The 13,585-nt window shown below is 29.0% G+C and overlaps 1 protein-coding gene across 3 annotated transcripts in view; it reads right to left on the bottom strand.

The window, feature by feature from the left end:
- Positions 1 to 13,585, bottom strand: part of LOC129984579 (probable sodium/potassium/calcium exchanger CG1090) — a 58,775-nt gene that overhangs the window by 40,355 nt on the left and 4,835 nt on the right. The window contains exon 1 of one of the 3 annotated variants that reach the window (XM_056094497.1): positions 3,915 to 4,013. The exons of the other annotated variants lie outside the window; for them this stretch is intronic. The gene's annotated coding sequence lies outside the window, so the exon portion shown is untranslated. Of the gene's footprint in view, positions 1 to 3,914; positions 4,014 to 13,585 lie in introns of those variants that run through there. 3 annotated transcript variants of the gene reach the window in all.

The raw sequence follows: 13,585 nt of genomic DNA, 5'->3' as shown, positions 1-13,585 counted from the left end.
AAAAGGAGAGAAAAAAATTTACAAACTTGGTTCCGTCAGTGCAAAGAAAGTTTCAGTAAAATGTTGACGACTATCACAGGATTCTCCCATAATGGAAAATTATAAATAAAAAGTAATAAATAAAAGAAAAAATATCAAAATAACACAGTATCAATTGAAACTTATAAAGTTATTGACCTAAACTTCTTTTTGCTATCAAAATATAAAGTATTCTAAACATTTTGCACACATATTTAACATGAAAATATAATTTTCAACATGTGAAAAACAATTGCAAAATTAGAATATAAAAATTTCCTTCTAGCAACATATTTAAATTTTGGCATAAATCGAAGGCCAAGGCCATTTTATGGGAACATGCAAAATTTCAGCTCACTTTTACGAACATTTTTCCCGTTATATTAAGTTTTCTTACTTAATTCTTATTACTTTATTTATTCTTTAATTATTACTTATATTAATTATTAATTTTATTAATTATTACTTATATTAATTATTATTAATTTTATTAATTATTACTTATATTAATTATTATTAATTTTATTAATTATTACTTATATTAATTATTATTAATTATATTAATTATTACTTATATTAATTATTATTAATTTTATTAATTATTATTTTTAATTACTACTTTTATTTTTTGATTATTATTTTTTCTTAATCATTATTTTATTCTTTATTCTTTCTTACTTTATTCTTCGTTGCATTAAGTTTTAAGCAATACAGCTCTTAAACCGATGCATTTAAGAGCGCGTTCACGAATTCCAAATTATCGACAGCTTTATATTTGGCACTGAAATGCTACTGATCATGCATTCTTTGAAACAAATATCATTTTCTGCAGAGCTGTTATATAAAAATGCTTTAAAAAAATTCGCCAGTGACACAAAAATATGAAATCACGGTAAAAAAAAAATGGTATTGCCATAACATTTTATTAGTATTCGTTACTTTTAAATGTGAATGATAGTCTCTATCCTTGTAATAAATTAGATTTTTTATTCGACAGCTCATATAATGTCATTTACAGAATATATCAAATTCCAGAAAATGAAATTTTATTTCGTAATAAAATACGAATAAATATATAAATACTTTATAGATTTTAATTATTTAATTTTATAAACATTCTCACGAATTAAGATTTATGAATAACAAACTCCATATTTTTTAACAAAAAAAGGCACTTGTGTTTGTTTAAATTTATTGATGTTTGTTTGAGTGCGCAACATTTCTTACATCAATCTCAAATTTCATAACATTAATTTGCCATGATTACAATTATTGTGTATGATTACAAATGAGATAAAAAAAATTCATCAAAATTCATCAAATAATCAAATATTATTTACAAAGCATTTAATAGTGATACTTTGTAATAATATATAGTATTGCGAGTTGTAATTCTTTTTATTGATTTAATTAAATCATTTAAAACAGTTGATTGATAAATATTAACTTTTTCAATGCTTATTAATTTAATTTAATAAACTTTATTCTCTTTAATCAAGTATATTCTGATATAAATTTTCGAATATTAAGCTGGTTATTCCTGAAAGATATCCAAAGAAATAATTATTCTTATAGTTATCTATATATAATAATCATTATTATATTGATACATAATTATTCTTAAAGTTATGTATAATAATTATTACAACTATATCTCCTTTCAAATTTCAATTCATATAAGAAGTTGAAGATATCTGATGAATTAAAGCTTTAAATAAATTTAAAAAAAGAAGAAAAACTGAAGAAAAATTAAAATGAAATCTACGATCGCAAATTTCAAATTATCATGTGAGAACATTATTATTTTTAAATCATTATTTGTCTTAATTAATTTAAATCATTAACCAATTTAAACCGATTTGAAACAATCACGGGACTTCTCTATCGGTCTCTATCCCTATATATATATATATATATATATATATATATATATATATATATAATTTTTTAAACTTTTATTTTCAATTTTTATTACTAACAAACAAAGTTTTGGAGCTCAAACGATTTTGAGATGAAATTACAGCTATGATGTCATAGTTCCACGTCAACCTTTTAAAAACGCATCTGCTGTCAAAGAAGCATACGTAATAAGAAAGCAATACTTTTTAGCAATCTTTTAAAAACGCACTTACTTTCAAAGAACATACATAATAATAATGCAATACTAGTAAAAGCAGGTAAAAAAATATATGCGATTAAAAGATGATGAAAATTGCCATTTATGCTTTATACATCCTCATTTATCTGCCTTTGTACAGTGTAAATCATCTTTCATTTCCTTTTGTACATATATCAATAGTATTTTTCCACGTATGATTTAAACTTTACTTTATTGTGTTTGCCTACATATATTTGCATATATACTTTTGTATTTGTATATTTTATTTGATCATGCTTATTCAATTGTTTTATATCATTTACTGTATGTTTCTGTTACTATGTGAGCAATTTTGTTTCATTTTGCTTTTGTTTGTGTATCTACTTGTTTCCCCCTATTTTTCTTTCTTCTATTTTTGCATTTGTACCTGCGACCTTATATTTGAAATTTACTTTACTGTCGATTGCGTACTGACTTACATCTGTAAGCCTTGTGGTATACTTGTTGGCACACAAGGAGTTTAAACGTAGAGAACAAAAAAAAAAAAAAAAAAAAAAAAAATTCATTACCTACGCGATTTCGAACTTCAAAACCCCCTAACCAAAACAACATCATGTTCTTACATGATAAAAATGCTGCAGTAATGCAAATTAAAGATATGAATGAACATTAAGGGTGATGTTCTGCAATGTGGTTTTCACGCATATACTCAGTATACATGACTTCACACAATGAAATCTTTGGCAAACAAAAAGCACTTGCATAGATTACTTGGTTACCGGAAAAGCATGAAGGATTAATTGATTTACATTTATTAATGAATGAAATGCACTGTGTTTTTTAGGCTTTTAAAATAAAGCGGTGTATCACGTCATTTTCATTTATGAGTTATAAGCAGTGATAATAGGAATAGTATACAATGATATAATTTTAAAGCTAAAGTTGACATTTTTTAAATATTAAAAAATATATTTAATTTTATATCTTTTACTTATTTAACAAAGCATTTCATTTAGATGCTTTCAGCATAATGACGAATCAGGAGCAGGTACAATTTAAACAAAATTTCACTGCTCTTGAACATTTCTTTGTAAAAAAAAAAAAAAAATCACAGTTCTTCCCAAAAGGGTCACTATGAATATTTCGACATGAATGAAAAACAATCGATTTGAACATTATACCGTAGCTTTAAAAATGCTTTTAAAGTGCACAAAAATAATTTTTTTTAAATGCTATTTCCAACGTACAGAGGATATCAAAATATTTTACTTTTAAATATGAAAACAACATCTTAATGGAAAATGTCAAATATATACAGATGTAATCGAGATATATTGACTAAAATTTGTACTCCGGGTATTTTTTCCATATTAAATCTATTCATCAAAAAAAAAAAAAAAAAAAAAAAGAGTATCGCCATAAGAAATTTCTAAATTAGTACAATTTTAAATATGCAGACAACCCCCTACGAAAATTTTAGGTGCAACATCTATTAGTATGCATTACTACCTTTACTACCTTTTAGTTTTCATACAGGATGATCGATTGCAAAATAAATCTGAGTGGCTACTTTTTTTTCTCCCGCGACTGCACGAACTTACATATGGTAACCAGAACAGGTTATTTACTATTTGACACAAATATTATGAAATACAAGGTAAAATAAACGCAAATGTAAGTACAAAGAATTATAATAAAAGAGATCAAAAGCAAAGATGTCAAAAGACACCTTTTAATCAAAATAGGTACACGCAAAATAGTCATAGATATAGTGTTAAAGAATTTCTGCATCTCAAACCTTTTTATGTTCCAAACAAACCATTTGGACTAATGTCCATCCACGAACACGTTAAAAGAAATGGAACGAGGCAAGAAAATAAAATCTAACGCGAGATTTCTACCAAACAGAAAATATGTGTGGAATTTCGAACTAAATCCGTCAATCAATTGACTGCGTGTTCGTCAATTCTTTGATGCACACGAGAGCGAGAGAGCAATAACTCGAAAAACACACACACAAAAAAAACAGAGATAAAAACTTTGATGCAATTTTTACATATAGTTAGTGTATGTCACTACATTATAATAACAGCTAAAAAAATAATGAACTTTCTTTCCCACATATTTCTAAATACCGTTATCAATTTTTAGTTGTTTATTCCGTAAGATCTTATCAGTCAGATCAAAAGATGAAAACACAATATTCGAGTCATTTATAAACTGCATTTCATACGGAAACAAACAAAACTCTTATTGATAGTTTTTTGTGCAAGTATTGAAAAATCTTCGTTTCTAGAATTCAGAGAACACAGTTAAAAGTAAATATTTTTCTTTCTTTCCAATATTCTTATCTTTTCACTCTGTTTTCTCAAGGTCATTTTGGGAATTTCATAGTATATACTTTCATTAAAATCTCAGAAATTAATCAGCAAAAGTATTTGCTAAAATAATCTTTGTCCTGCCCATATTTAAAAAAAAACACTTAGCAAAGGATAATATATTTAATCCTTTGCCTTTTTGTTAACCTTTGCATACGTTACAATAGAATTTTTGAATAAATTTTCTTGCATAAATGAAAGTAAAAACAAAAAAAAATGGGGGGGGGAGCTTATATAAATGTTGTTTTAAGATGCACACAAATAATTTGTGAGGAGTAAACTTCGTGACAGTGACATATTTCTAGTTAGGGATTAGGCAACTAACTAGGATCGTGAAGAGGTGAGAGATGCTCGGGGGATAGAACCTGGGACCTTTTGATTAGCAGTCCAGTAACGATCCGATTTTACCAAAACAGCTGTCCGGGTAGAAGCGCTGTTACTGGCTTATATATGCTATTCACCACAATCACTAGATATTAAAAGAACGTCACAAGCAAGACAATTAAAAAACTTTATTTTCCTGGTTGCTCAAAAAATAAATTTGTAAAAATACAAATTCTATTAATAACAAAGTATTGGGATATTGTAGTGAAAGCTTATAAGCCAGTTGACAGCTACGCTACACGAGCAATTGCTTTTGTATTGTGGTCATGTTACTGGGCTGCAAACCACAAGGTCCCAGGTTCTATCCTCGCTCATAACAATCCGCAACAATATCGTGGTCCTTTTATGTTTTTCTATAATTACTTATTTATTAGATTATTTGCTAAACTGAACATCTGCCTCTATAATACTGTGTACACACTTCCATATAATTAATCCGAAGTTATAATAAATAAATAAATACTATCGGTTTTCGGATTCGAAAATCTTCCGCATTTTTGCGCATGCGTCAGTATGCATTTATTTAATCAAAACAGCGGTGAGAAGAAAGATGAAAAAAGGAAATGTTTACATTTCACAGTAATAGGAACTCTGTTTATTCGCGGATTTAGGATGTGTATAATGCATCCATTCATCAGACTGGTGAATGTTGATTCAATGATATTGGCCTTTGAAGACTTGTTTGCAATTAGGTTTGCAATTAGAAAACTTATTAGGTTTAGGGTAGAGTCCCGTAAAAATTATTTTCATATTATTTAAAAATAACCTTTTTAATGAACCCAATTTAACTGTCATACACTTTTTCACAAATTTTTAAAAATATTAATTTTAAGATTTGAAACAACGTTTTTCATTGCTGTCGTAAAAATCCAAATTCATCATTTTATCAAAAAAATTTAGTAACATTATCTTTCCCCATTGTTAAAATTATTAAATTATTTGGTTCAAAATTTGATATGTACCTATATTTGATATCTATATTTGTCTATCATATAGACTGCGTAATAAATCTCACTCTTCGACTTTTGCAGTTATGATGTTCATTTGAATTCGGACAGCCAGCCAGACAGACAATCTTCTTGCAAATGGATTTCGTTCAAATTTCACAGAAATCTACAAATTTAGAAAAAAACTTCAAGTCAAATTTCATTCTTGAACTAAAATGCTTTTGAGCTATCGTGTTCACAATGAGACAGACATAATTTTGAAAATTGCGTTTTTCAGAAACAAGGAATCTTCATATTTCAAATGTGACGATTCAACAAAATTTCTGAGTTCGAATTTTTTGACGATTACAATACTGTCTCTTCGTATACGAGAAAGTAAAAATAGAACAACCAGAATAGAAGACGAAAATAGAAGAGTAAACGCAATATATATTCACTTTATAGCTCATGAAAGAGTCACAAAATTCCAAAACTAGAAAAAAATCAGATTCAAGGTTAATACAGAATGACGTCACTACAATGGCATCGATAGCTGACGAATTAAAGTTGTATTTAAAATGATAAGTTTCCTTTTAACAAACCACTTACAATAACGCGCAATTTCAATACATGCACATTTAGAAACAAGTGAATTAGTCCCTTTTTCTGTCACAATAAAATTACTAAGCTCAATATTTTCAATGAAAATTTATCTCATAAAAAAATATATACTTAAAGCTAAAATTTACTTTGAGATTTAATTTGTCTAGGAATTATATTCCACATCATTATCTTTTACAAATAAATAGAAAGCACAATTTATAAATTAACTGTCAGTTATTGCGACAAAATGAACCAACAAATATGTCATAAGAAATTGAGGGGGAAAAATTAAGAAAAACTATAAATATATCGGATACATAGAATCATATTACCACAATTTAAAAGATGGTACAATACCAACTAAAAATAAAAGGTTATCGATCTATGATAGCATTGGGTAATGTGTGTGTGTGTGTGTGTGTGTGTGTGTGTGTGTGTGTGTGTGTGTGTGTGTGTGTGCAATGATATTTTAATTCTAATTTCAATTTAATTAATTCCATGGTTTTATCTTAATTTAGCCCATAGTAACTTCATTCTAAAATATTCTCTTATTTCGTGATCCAATTCCACTTTCTCTACTTAATTAATTCAAGAGAAGCTTTATAAAATTGCTAAATCGGCTAAACGTCGACACTTTCACACGCTTGGCGTGAAGGGGTAGAAAACTGTCCAGTAAGCACATTCTTTTTTAAAAGATCCCTGTGTTTCCTTTACATGTGATTGACATGCGTCAGGAATCCCTATCAGAATCTTAATAATATATTAGCACTGTAAAAAAATATTTTCCCTATCAATAGCTCATGTTATATAAGACGAGGGATAATTTATTTTTCTCTCTCTTCCCCACTTCTGCTTTTGTGCTGCGCTGCGGCGGGCGTTGCCTTGTCCGAGGCCTTCTTGTAAATAATCATGCCTGCCACTCGGAATAGAATGAAACAAAATTAAAACTACAAAGTATCTTCACTGCTCCAAACCTGCATTCTACTTAAAACAAAATAATGCTTATATATATATATATATATATATATATATATATATATATATATATATATATATATATATATATATATATACAGTGGTGGCCAAAATTGTTGACACTTTTGGAAAATCGTTATGTTTTCTAACTTTCTATGCTTATAGAAATTGTTACATTTCACAAAATGCAAACTTTTACATATCATTTAAAAGAGAATTCAATGCTGATTTCAATACAAAAAGTAAAATTTAAATATTTGCAATAAAAAAATTATCCTTACTTTAATCTGAATAATAAACACAGCGAGGAAGCGGACTGAAAATTCTAACTTTCCTGACAAATCACTGTTCTTGTTCTGGGAACCAATCAAATGCTAATAACTGCTAGCAGAAGCTGATATCCTATTTAAAATTGGAACAAGTGCTTTCTTCTGTAGAAGGAAAATTGTTTTTATGTAAAAAAATTTCAAGTTAGAAATTTTTTAAACTTTTGAATATATAGTTGAATTACACGAATGTGGTCTTTTCCTATGCTGAAATTGCAAAACAGGTGGGTGGTTCAGTGACTACATCTGGAATCCGAAAGTTTTGTTTACGATATCAAGAGACAAATTTAATAGAAAACAAAACAGGAAATGGCTGAAAAAAGGTGCACCACATCTGTTGATGACAGAAGAATAAAAAGACTATGTCTCGAAGATCGAATAATGTCATCAGCAGCCATCAGAAGTCAATTTACTGATGCTGATATTGATGTCAGTTCAAGAACAATCAGGAGAAGATTATTAGATGTTGGATTAAGAGGTACAATTCAACGAAAAAATTCTTATCTCAGTTTACAGCAGCGTATAGAAAGATTACAGTGGGCAAGGGAAAGCATTAATTGGACAAATGATCAGTCCAATTAATACGGGGTTATACGGAGTGGTGAAACAAAGATATTGTTATTCGGTAGTGATGGCGAAAATATGTAAGACATAGAATAGACGAAGATCTAAATCCTGACTGCATTCAGACAACTATAAAGAATTCAGTTAATGTTATGATTTCGCCCTGCATGTCAGCAGAGAGTATAGGTCTCCTTCATGTTATCGATGGACATTAAATGCTAGAAAATACATTGATACTATTCTAGAGCCAAAACTTTCACCTTCTATCAGTGATCTCTTTCCCAAGAACGTATCATTTATTTTTCAGCAGGATTCAGCTCCTTGCCCCACAGCAAAAATATCGAATGATTGGTTTAGTATAAAGGGCACTGAATTATTATCATGGCCAGGAAACAGTCCTGACCTCAAAATTATTGAGAACTTATGACGCCGCTTGTAAACTCTTGTATGAATGAGGCATCCATCAAATAAAAGATAATTAACTGAAACTATAATTGCTTCCAGGCAGCATGCAATAACGGAAGAAGAGTTTAAACTCTCGTCAGCTCAATGAAACATCAGTATGAAGCTGTAATAAAAAATAAAGTTTACCCTACTAAGTACTGATGACTCATTGCAGTCATCAGTATCTAATGTATCTCGATAATTATTGCCGCTCAACTTTTTTTTTATTGGAAATATTTGAATTTTGCTTTTGTATTGAAATCAGCAATAAATTCTCTTTAAAATGATATGTAAGAGTTTGCATTTTGTGAAACATTACATTTTCTATAAGCATACAAAGTCAGGAAACAAACATTTTCAAAAGTGTCCACAATTTTGGTCACCACTGTATATATTCAGTAACTTTTGGAAAGTAAGATACACACGAATCGAAACAACATATATATACATTCCATGAAGTAATTTTAACAATTCTATCATAAATTTCTATTTACTTATTACCCCATATTGTATATTTTATTTCATATTTTCAGCCTCAAAATATTCATTTTAATTAGAAAAATAATGAAAATATCCATTGCAAAAAAGAAAAAATTATTAAACTATAGCAAAACGCCATAACAGATCAATCAATGACTAAACACTTATAAATTTCACACAGGGAAACGTTATATTTCAGCTAAACAATATATATTCCAGCAAAACTGATTAGGACAAATTTATTATTCGGAAATAAATCAAAATTTCATTGAAAGGCGCGTTTTTTATCAAAATAAAGACAAAAGCTCTTTACCATTTCGATTTCCAAAAAACTTGATGAAAACACAGGTAAGAAATGATTTATAAAAATGATTCAAAATGCAAAAATATGTATCCGTGGACAATTTTCGATATTAAAAGTGAAAATCTTGAATAAAATTTTCACTGAATTTTTTATCAATACATGTAGAAAATTTTCAAATAATTAGAAAGTTTTAAGTTAAATCTAAAGAACATTCCCTAGAAACATCGAAAATAATGGATTACTATTAATTATCTACCCGAAATAAAAGTTAGTATTTAAAATAGGTAATCAAATACTAATGTGTGAGTTTACTTCAAATTTTTTCAAGAAACATTTTATGCTTTCATACGAACAATATAGTATTTGTTTCATAAAAAAGCATTTATCTGATATTGGAAATTTAAAATAAATAAATGTTGTTCAAAAAATATATACAATATTGAAGTTACCACCTCTCAATGTCACTCGGCCATTAACTCAAACAATTGAATAAAATACAACTATCTCCTCTTTATATGTATGTTAAAAAATCGTATTTTTAAGTTTATAAATTAAATTTATAAATGCGATTATTTATAATTCGATAACAAAGTTGTAACATATCTAAAATCCAAGAACATAAGTGCTCTATGGACTCTTCGTTGAATCAATAAAACGACATCTGCAGAAAACAGATGTCATCTAATTAAACAAAAAAAAAAAAAAAACACAGAATGGTGAGGATTCAAGTAATGTAGAACTTGGCATGAGCGAAACATGTGTACTTTGATGAGTCAATAATTCTTTCTACCTTTAAACTTTTCTTTCACCATAATGTTAAAATAACATGCATAATTCAGAGCCAAAACTAAAAACTGCAAAAAAAAAAAAAACTGTTTTTTGTGTCTGCGGTGTTTTCGTTAGCCCTTTGGGTACATTCGAAGAATCAGAACGTTCCATATTTGTTTCAATTTATGTTTCCATTTTTTTTATTTATTTATTTATTATTATTATTTGTAATTCTAATTAGCTTAAGTTATCTCAATATCATGTAGAAGTATATATTCTGAATAATAAGAAATAAATGAATTCTTACGTAAAAGCTACTGCCTTCACATGTTCAAATAATTAAATACGCTTCAAATACAAAAGTCGTTTCAAATAAATGTGTAGTCAAAGGGTTAATCAAATATAAGTTTGTTTATTGTTTAGTTATATTAACGTCCCGTTTGAAGCAACACTTGGGCTATTTTGGGACGGACCTCGTAATTTTGAACCATGGTCAGATGACGAGGACGACACCTGAGCTGGCACCCCCCTCTCCACACCACCCCACAGCAGCGGGAGGACGTTTGGTCAGGACGGATTTAACGTGCAACAGACCCCCTTACACGACGGTTCTTCGGTGGAATCGGGTCACGAACCTGAAACCCTCCGGTTCCGAAGCCGAGACCTTACCACCAGGCCACCGCGGCCCCCTAATCAAATATAAGGTGCTCACTTATATCCATTACACATAAAGACATCCTTAACTTTTAAACTGTGACAGCTTAGGCCGTAAAATTAGTGTCTATAGTTGTCGAATAGTAAAAAGACTATTCGACAACTTACAACGTCATTAACCGGCAAATTTTGTAATTTGTGGTCTTATCTCGTAAACGGTGAAAGATACAAGAAAAAAAAATCAATTAAAAAGCTCATTCTCAATTTAGTTCGAAAAGATACTTAGTGCACATTAATATCCAAAACAGAACGTAAAAAAAAATTATTTTTTTTCCCGTCATGATTTCGAAAGTTGCCATGTTATAAAGAGTTAAAGAAAGAAACCTCTCTGCCTTTAGGATCATTTACTTATAATGCCCAAAATGCTCTCCGTTAGTCACCATAGACATTAGCATTCTGGACTGGATTTCTCGCTGTACATTGTGCAACATGACAGGTGCTACGGATGCACAAGCATCTGTATCGCATTGTCGAAAATTCTGCAATACTGCAGAGTGGGTCGCATATACCTGTATTCTTACATGTGTCCTGATAATAAAAATAAAGTAAAGTGTGTGCTGCCACTCTATGAAATCATCATACCTGATGACTTGATTCTGGAATGTCTCCATCAGGCACTGCTTAACGTTTCAAATCTTAAGGAAAGGGGCACCGCCATGTTGAAACTACACATTTAAGAGTTGGAGCAATGGTAGATTCTCAATAAAGTCGGTTATTACAGCAAGCAGAAGCTGTTAAGTACTGTCAAATTAACTTTCTCTCTCAATACTAGTCCAATGAACCTGGCACTAAAAGTTCGGCACCAAATGTTGATTGGTCAACGTTATTGATATCAAACTTTGACAGCCTATCTCGGATTTTTCAATCACGAGATATTCTGATGTTAATTAGGTGCATGCCAAAAATGGCGTTATATTAATAAAAAGCTTATAATTAAAAAAAATTTAAAGACAGAATTTAAATAGCCTTCAAAAAAAGCCTTTCATACGCATGTGTACAAGGTGCAAAGGACACTAAAGACAGAAAAAGGTGATTGTGTCTGTCTATTAAAGATTTCTTTTCTCAAAAACTATGCCTGTACTGTCCTCTATTTAGTCCGTAAGGTAGTCTTTTCTCACTCTGCGAGCTTTTCACAACACCATACTGTTGAAAAATCATAATCAAGCAAATGTTCATTTTTTACATTCTGTTTTAAGTATTAATATGCGCAAGATATCTTTCGTACTAAATCGTGCTCTACAATTTTCTAATTGACTTTTTCCTCGTATCTTTTACAGCTTACACGATAGGATCGTTAATTCCATAATTTACCAATAGATGCCTGTTGCAAATTGTCTCATCGAGTAGCGCATAGATGAGACAGTCTATTTTTTCATACCTTATCATACCTAGGTACCAATTTTATGACCCTCACCATTTAAAAGTGAATAGGTGTGCAGCAGATATAAGTGGGAACACTGTAAGTCAGAATCTTAATTTTCAGAGATAATAAGAAAATAAGTTTTTAAATATCTTAATTTAGTCAAAACAATCAAAAAAAGGAATAAAAATTCTTACTTTAAAAAAAAAAAGGGTTTAAACACATTAGATATGGATTGCATTGTTTATTGCGAAGATTTATTTTGTAATTACTGTATTCAAAGTATTGCATATTGTTTGATTATTAAAATTATTTACTTATAAAATTTATAATTTTTTAAATTATAAAAAATTTAACTATAATTACTATTACTTTATTTTTTTAATTATTTATTGCTTGTTGATTAATAATATTTCTTTATTAAAATTGATAAACATAAAAAGTAAATCCTTACAATCATTTTTACTCAAAACATTGTCGTTTTCTCTTACTATGCTCATTCGTAAACATAGTTTTTCTTGATTTGAACCTTTGAATTAATTTTATTTACTGCGGAATCCTTGAATAAATTTTATTCCTTGCATTTCCGGATAAAAAGACACAACCCAAAAATAGAGTATCTAAGGGGGGGAAACATTTTATCTTAGATTTTTGTACTTTCTATCCATTTGTTATACTGGCATTCAATGTTAAATAGTATTGTCAATATTTACAGCATTTAAATTAGTGATTAATAAGCGTCACGATTTCGACTGAATTCAGCTTATAATGGAGTGAGTTTAACAGTATCATTCATTTCTGAATCTTTCATTATTTCCAAGTTCTGCAAAGCATTTGGTTTCACGATAATTATTACTAGTTTTTTCATCTACAATGATCTGAACAGGAAAACTGTAATTCTAATAAAACACATGATATTAATTTAGCTTGCCTTTAAACAATCGGCAAATGATTTGCATAGAGTCGATGCATATCGATTACAAATGGTATGGTCATATTGGATCACCTTTGTTTTCATTGGACTTCCCAGTAAACATCATAGTTATATATTTTGTGATTGCTTTTCTTCGAAACAAGTACTTTACACCGAAGTCTTCACTTAAAAGCTCTCAAAATTTAAAAGTTGTAACTGAATTGAAAACACAATATTTTAAACCTATCGTCTTCCATTTCAAAACGTGTTTCCCTTCCGTTTTACAAATTTGCTAAATATGATTTCATTTAAGAATAATATCGATAGTAA

Source organism: Argiope bruennichi, chromosome 9 (genome assembly GCF_947563725.1).
Source record: "Argiope bruennichi chromosome 9, qqArgBrue1.1, whole genome shotgun sequence".
NCBI classification, from domain to species: Eukaryota; Metazoa; Arthropoda; class Arachnida; order Araneae; family Araneidae; genus Argiope; species Argiope bruennichi.
This window is presented reverse-complemented; position numbering and strand designations above follow the sequence as displayed.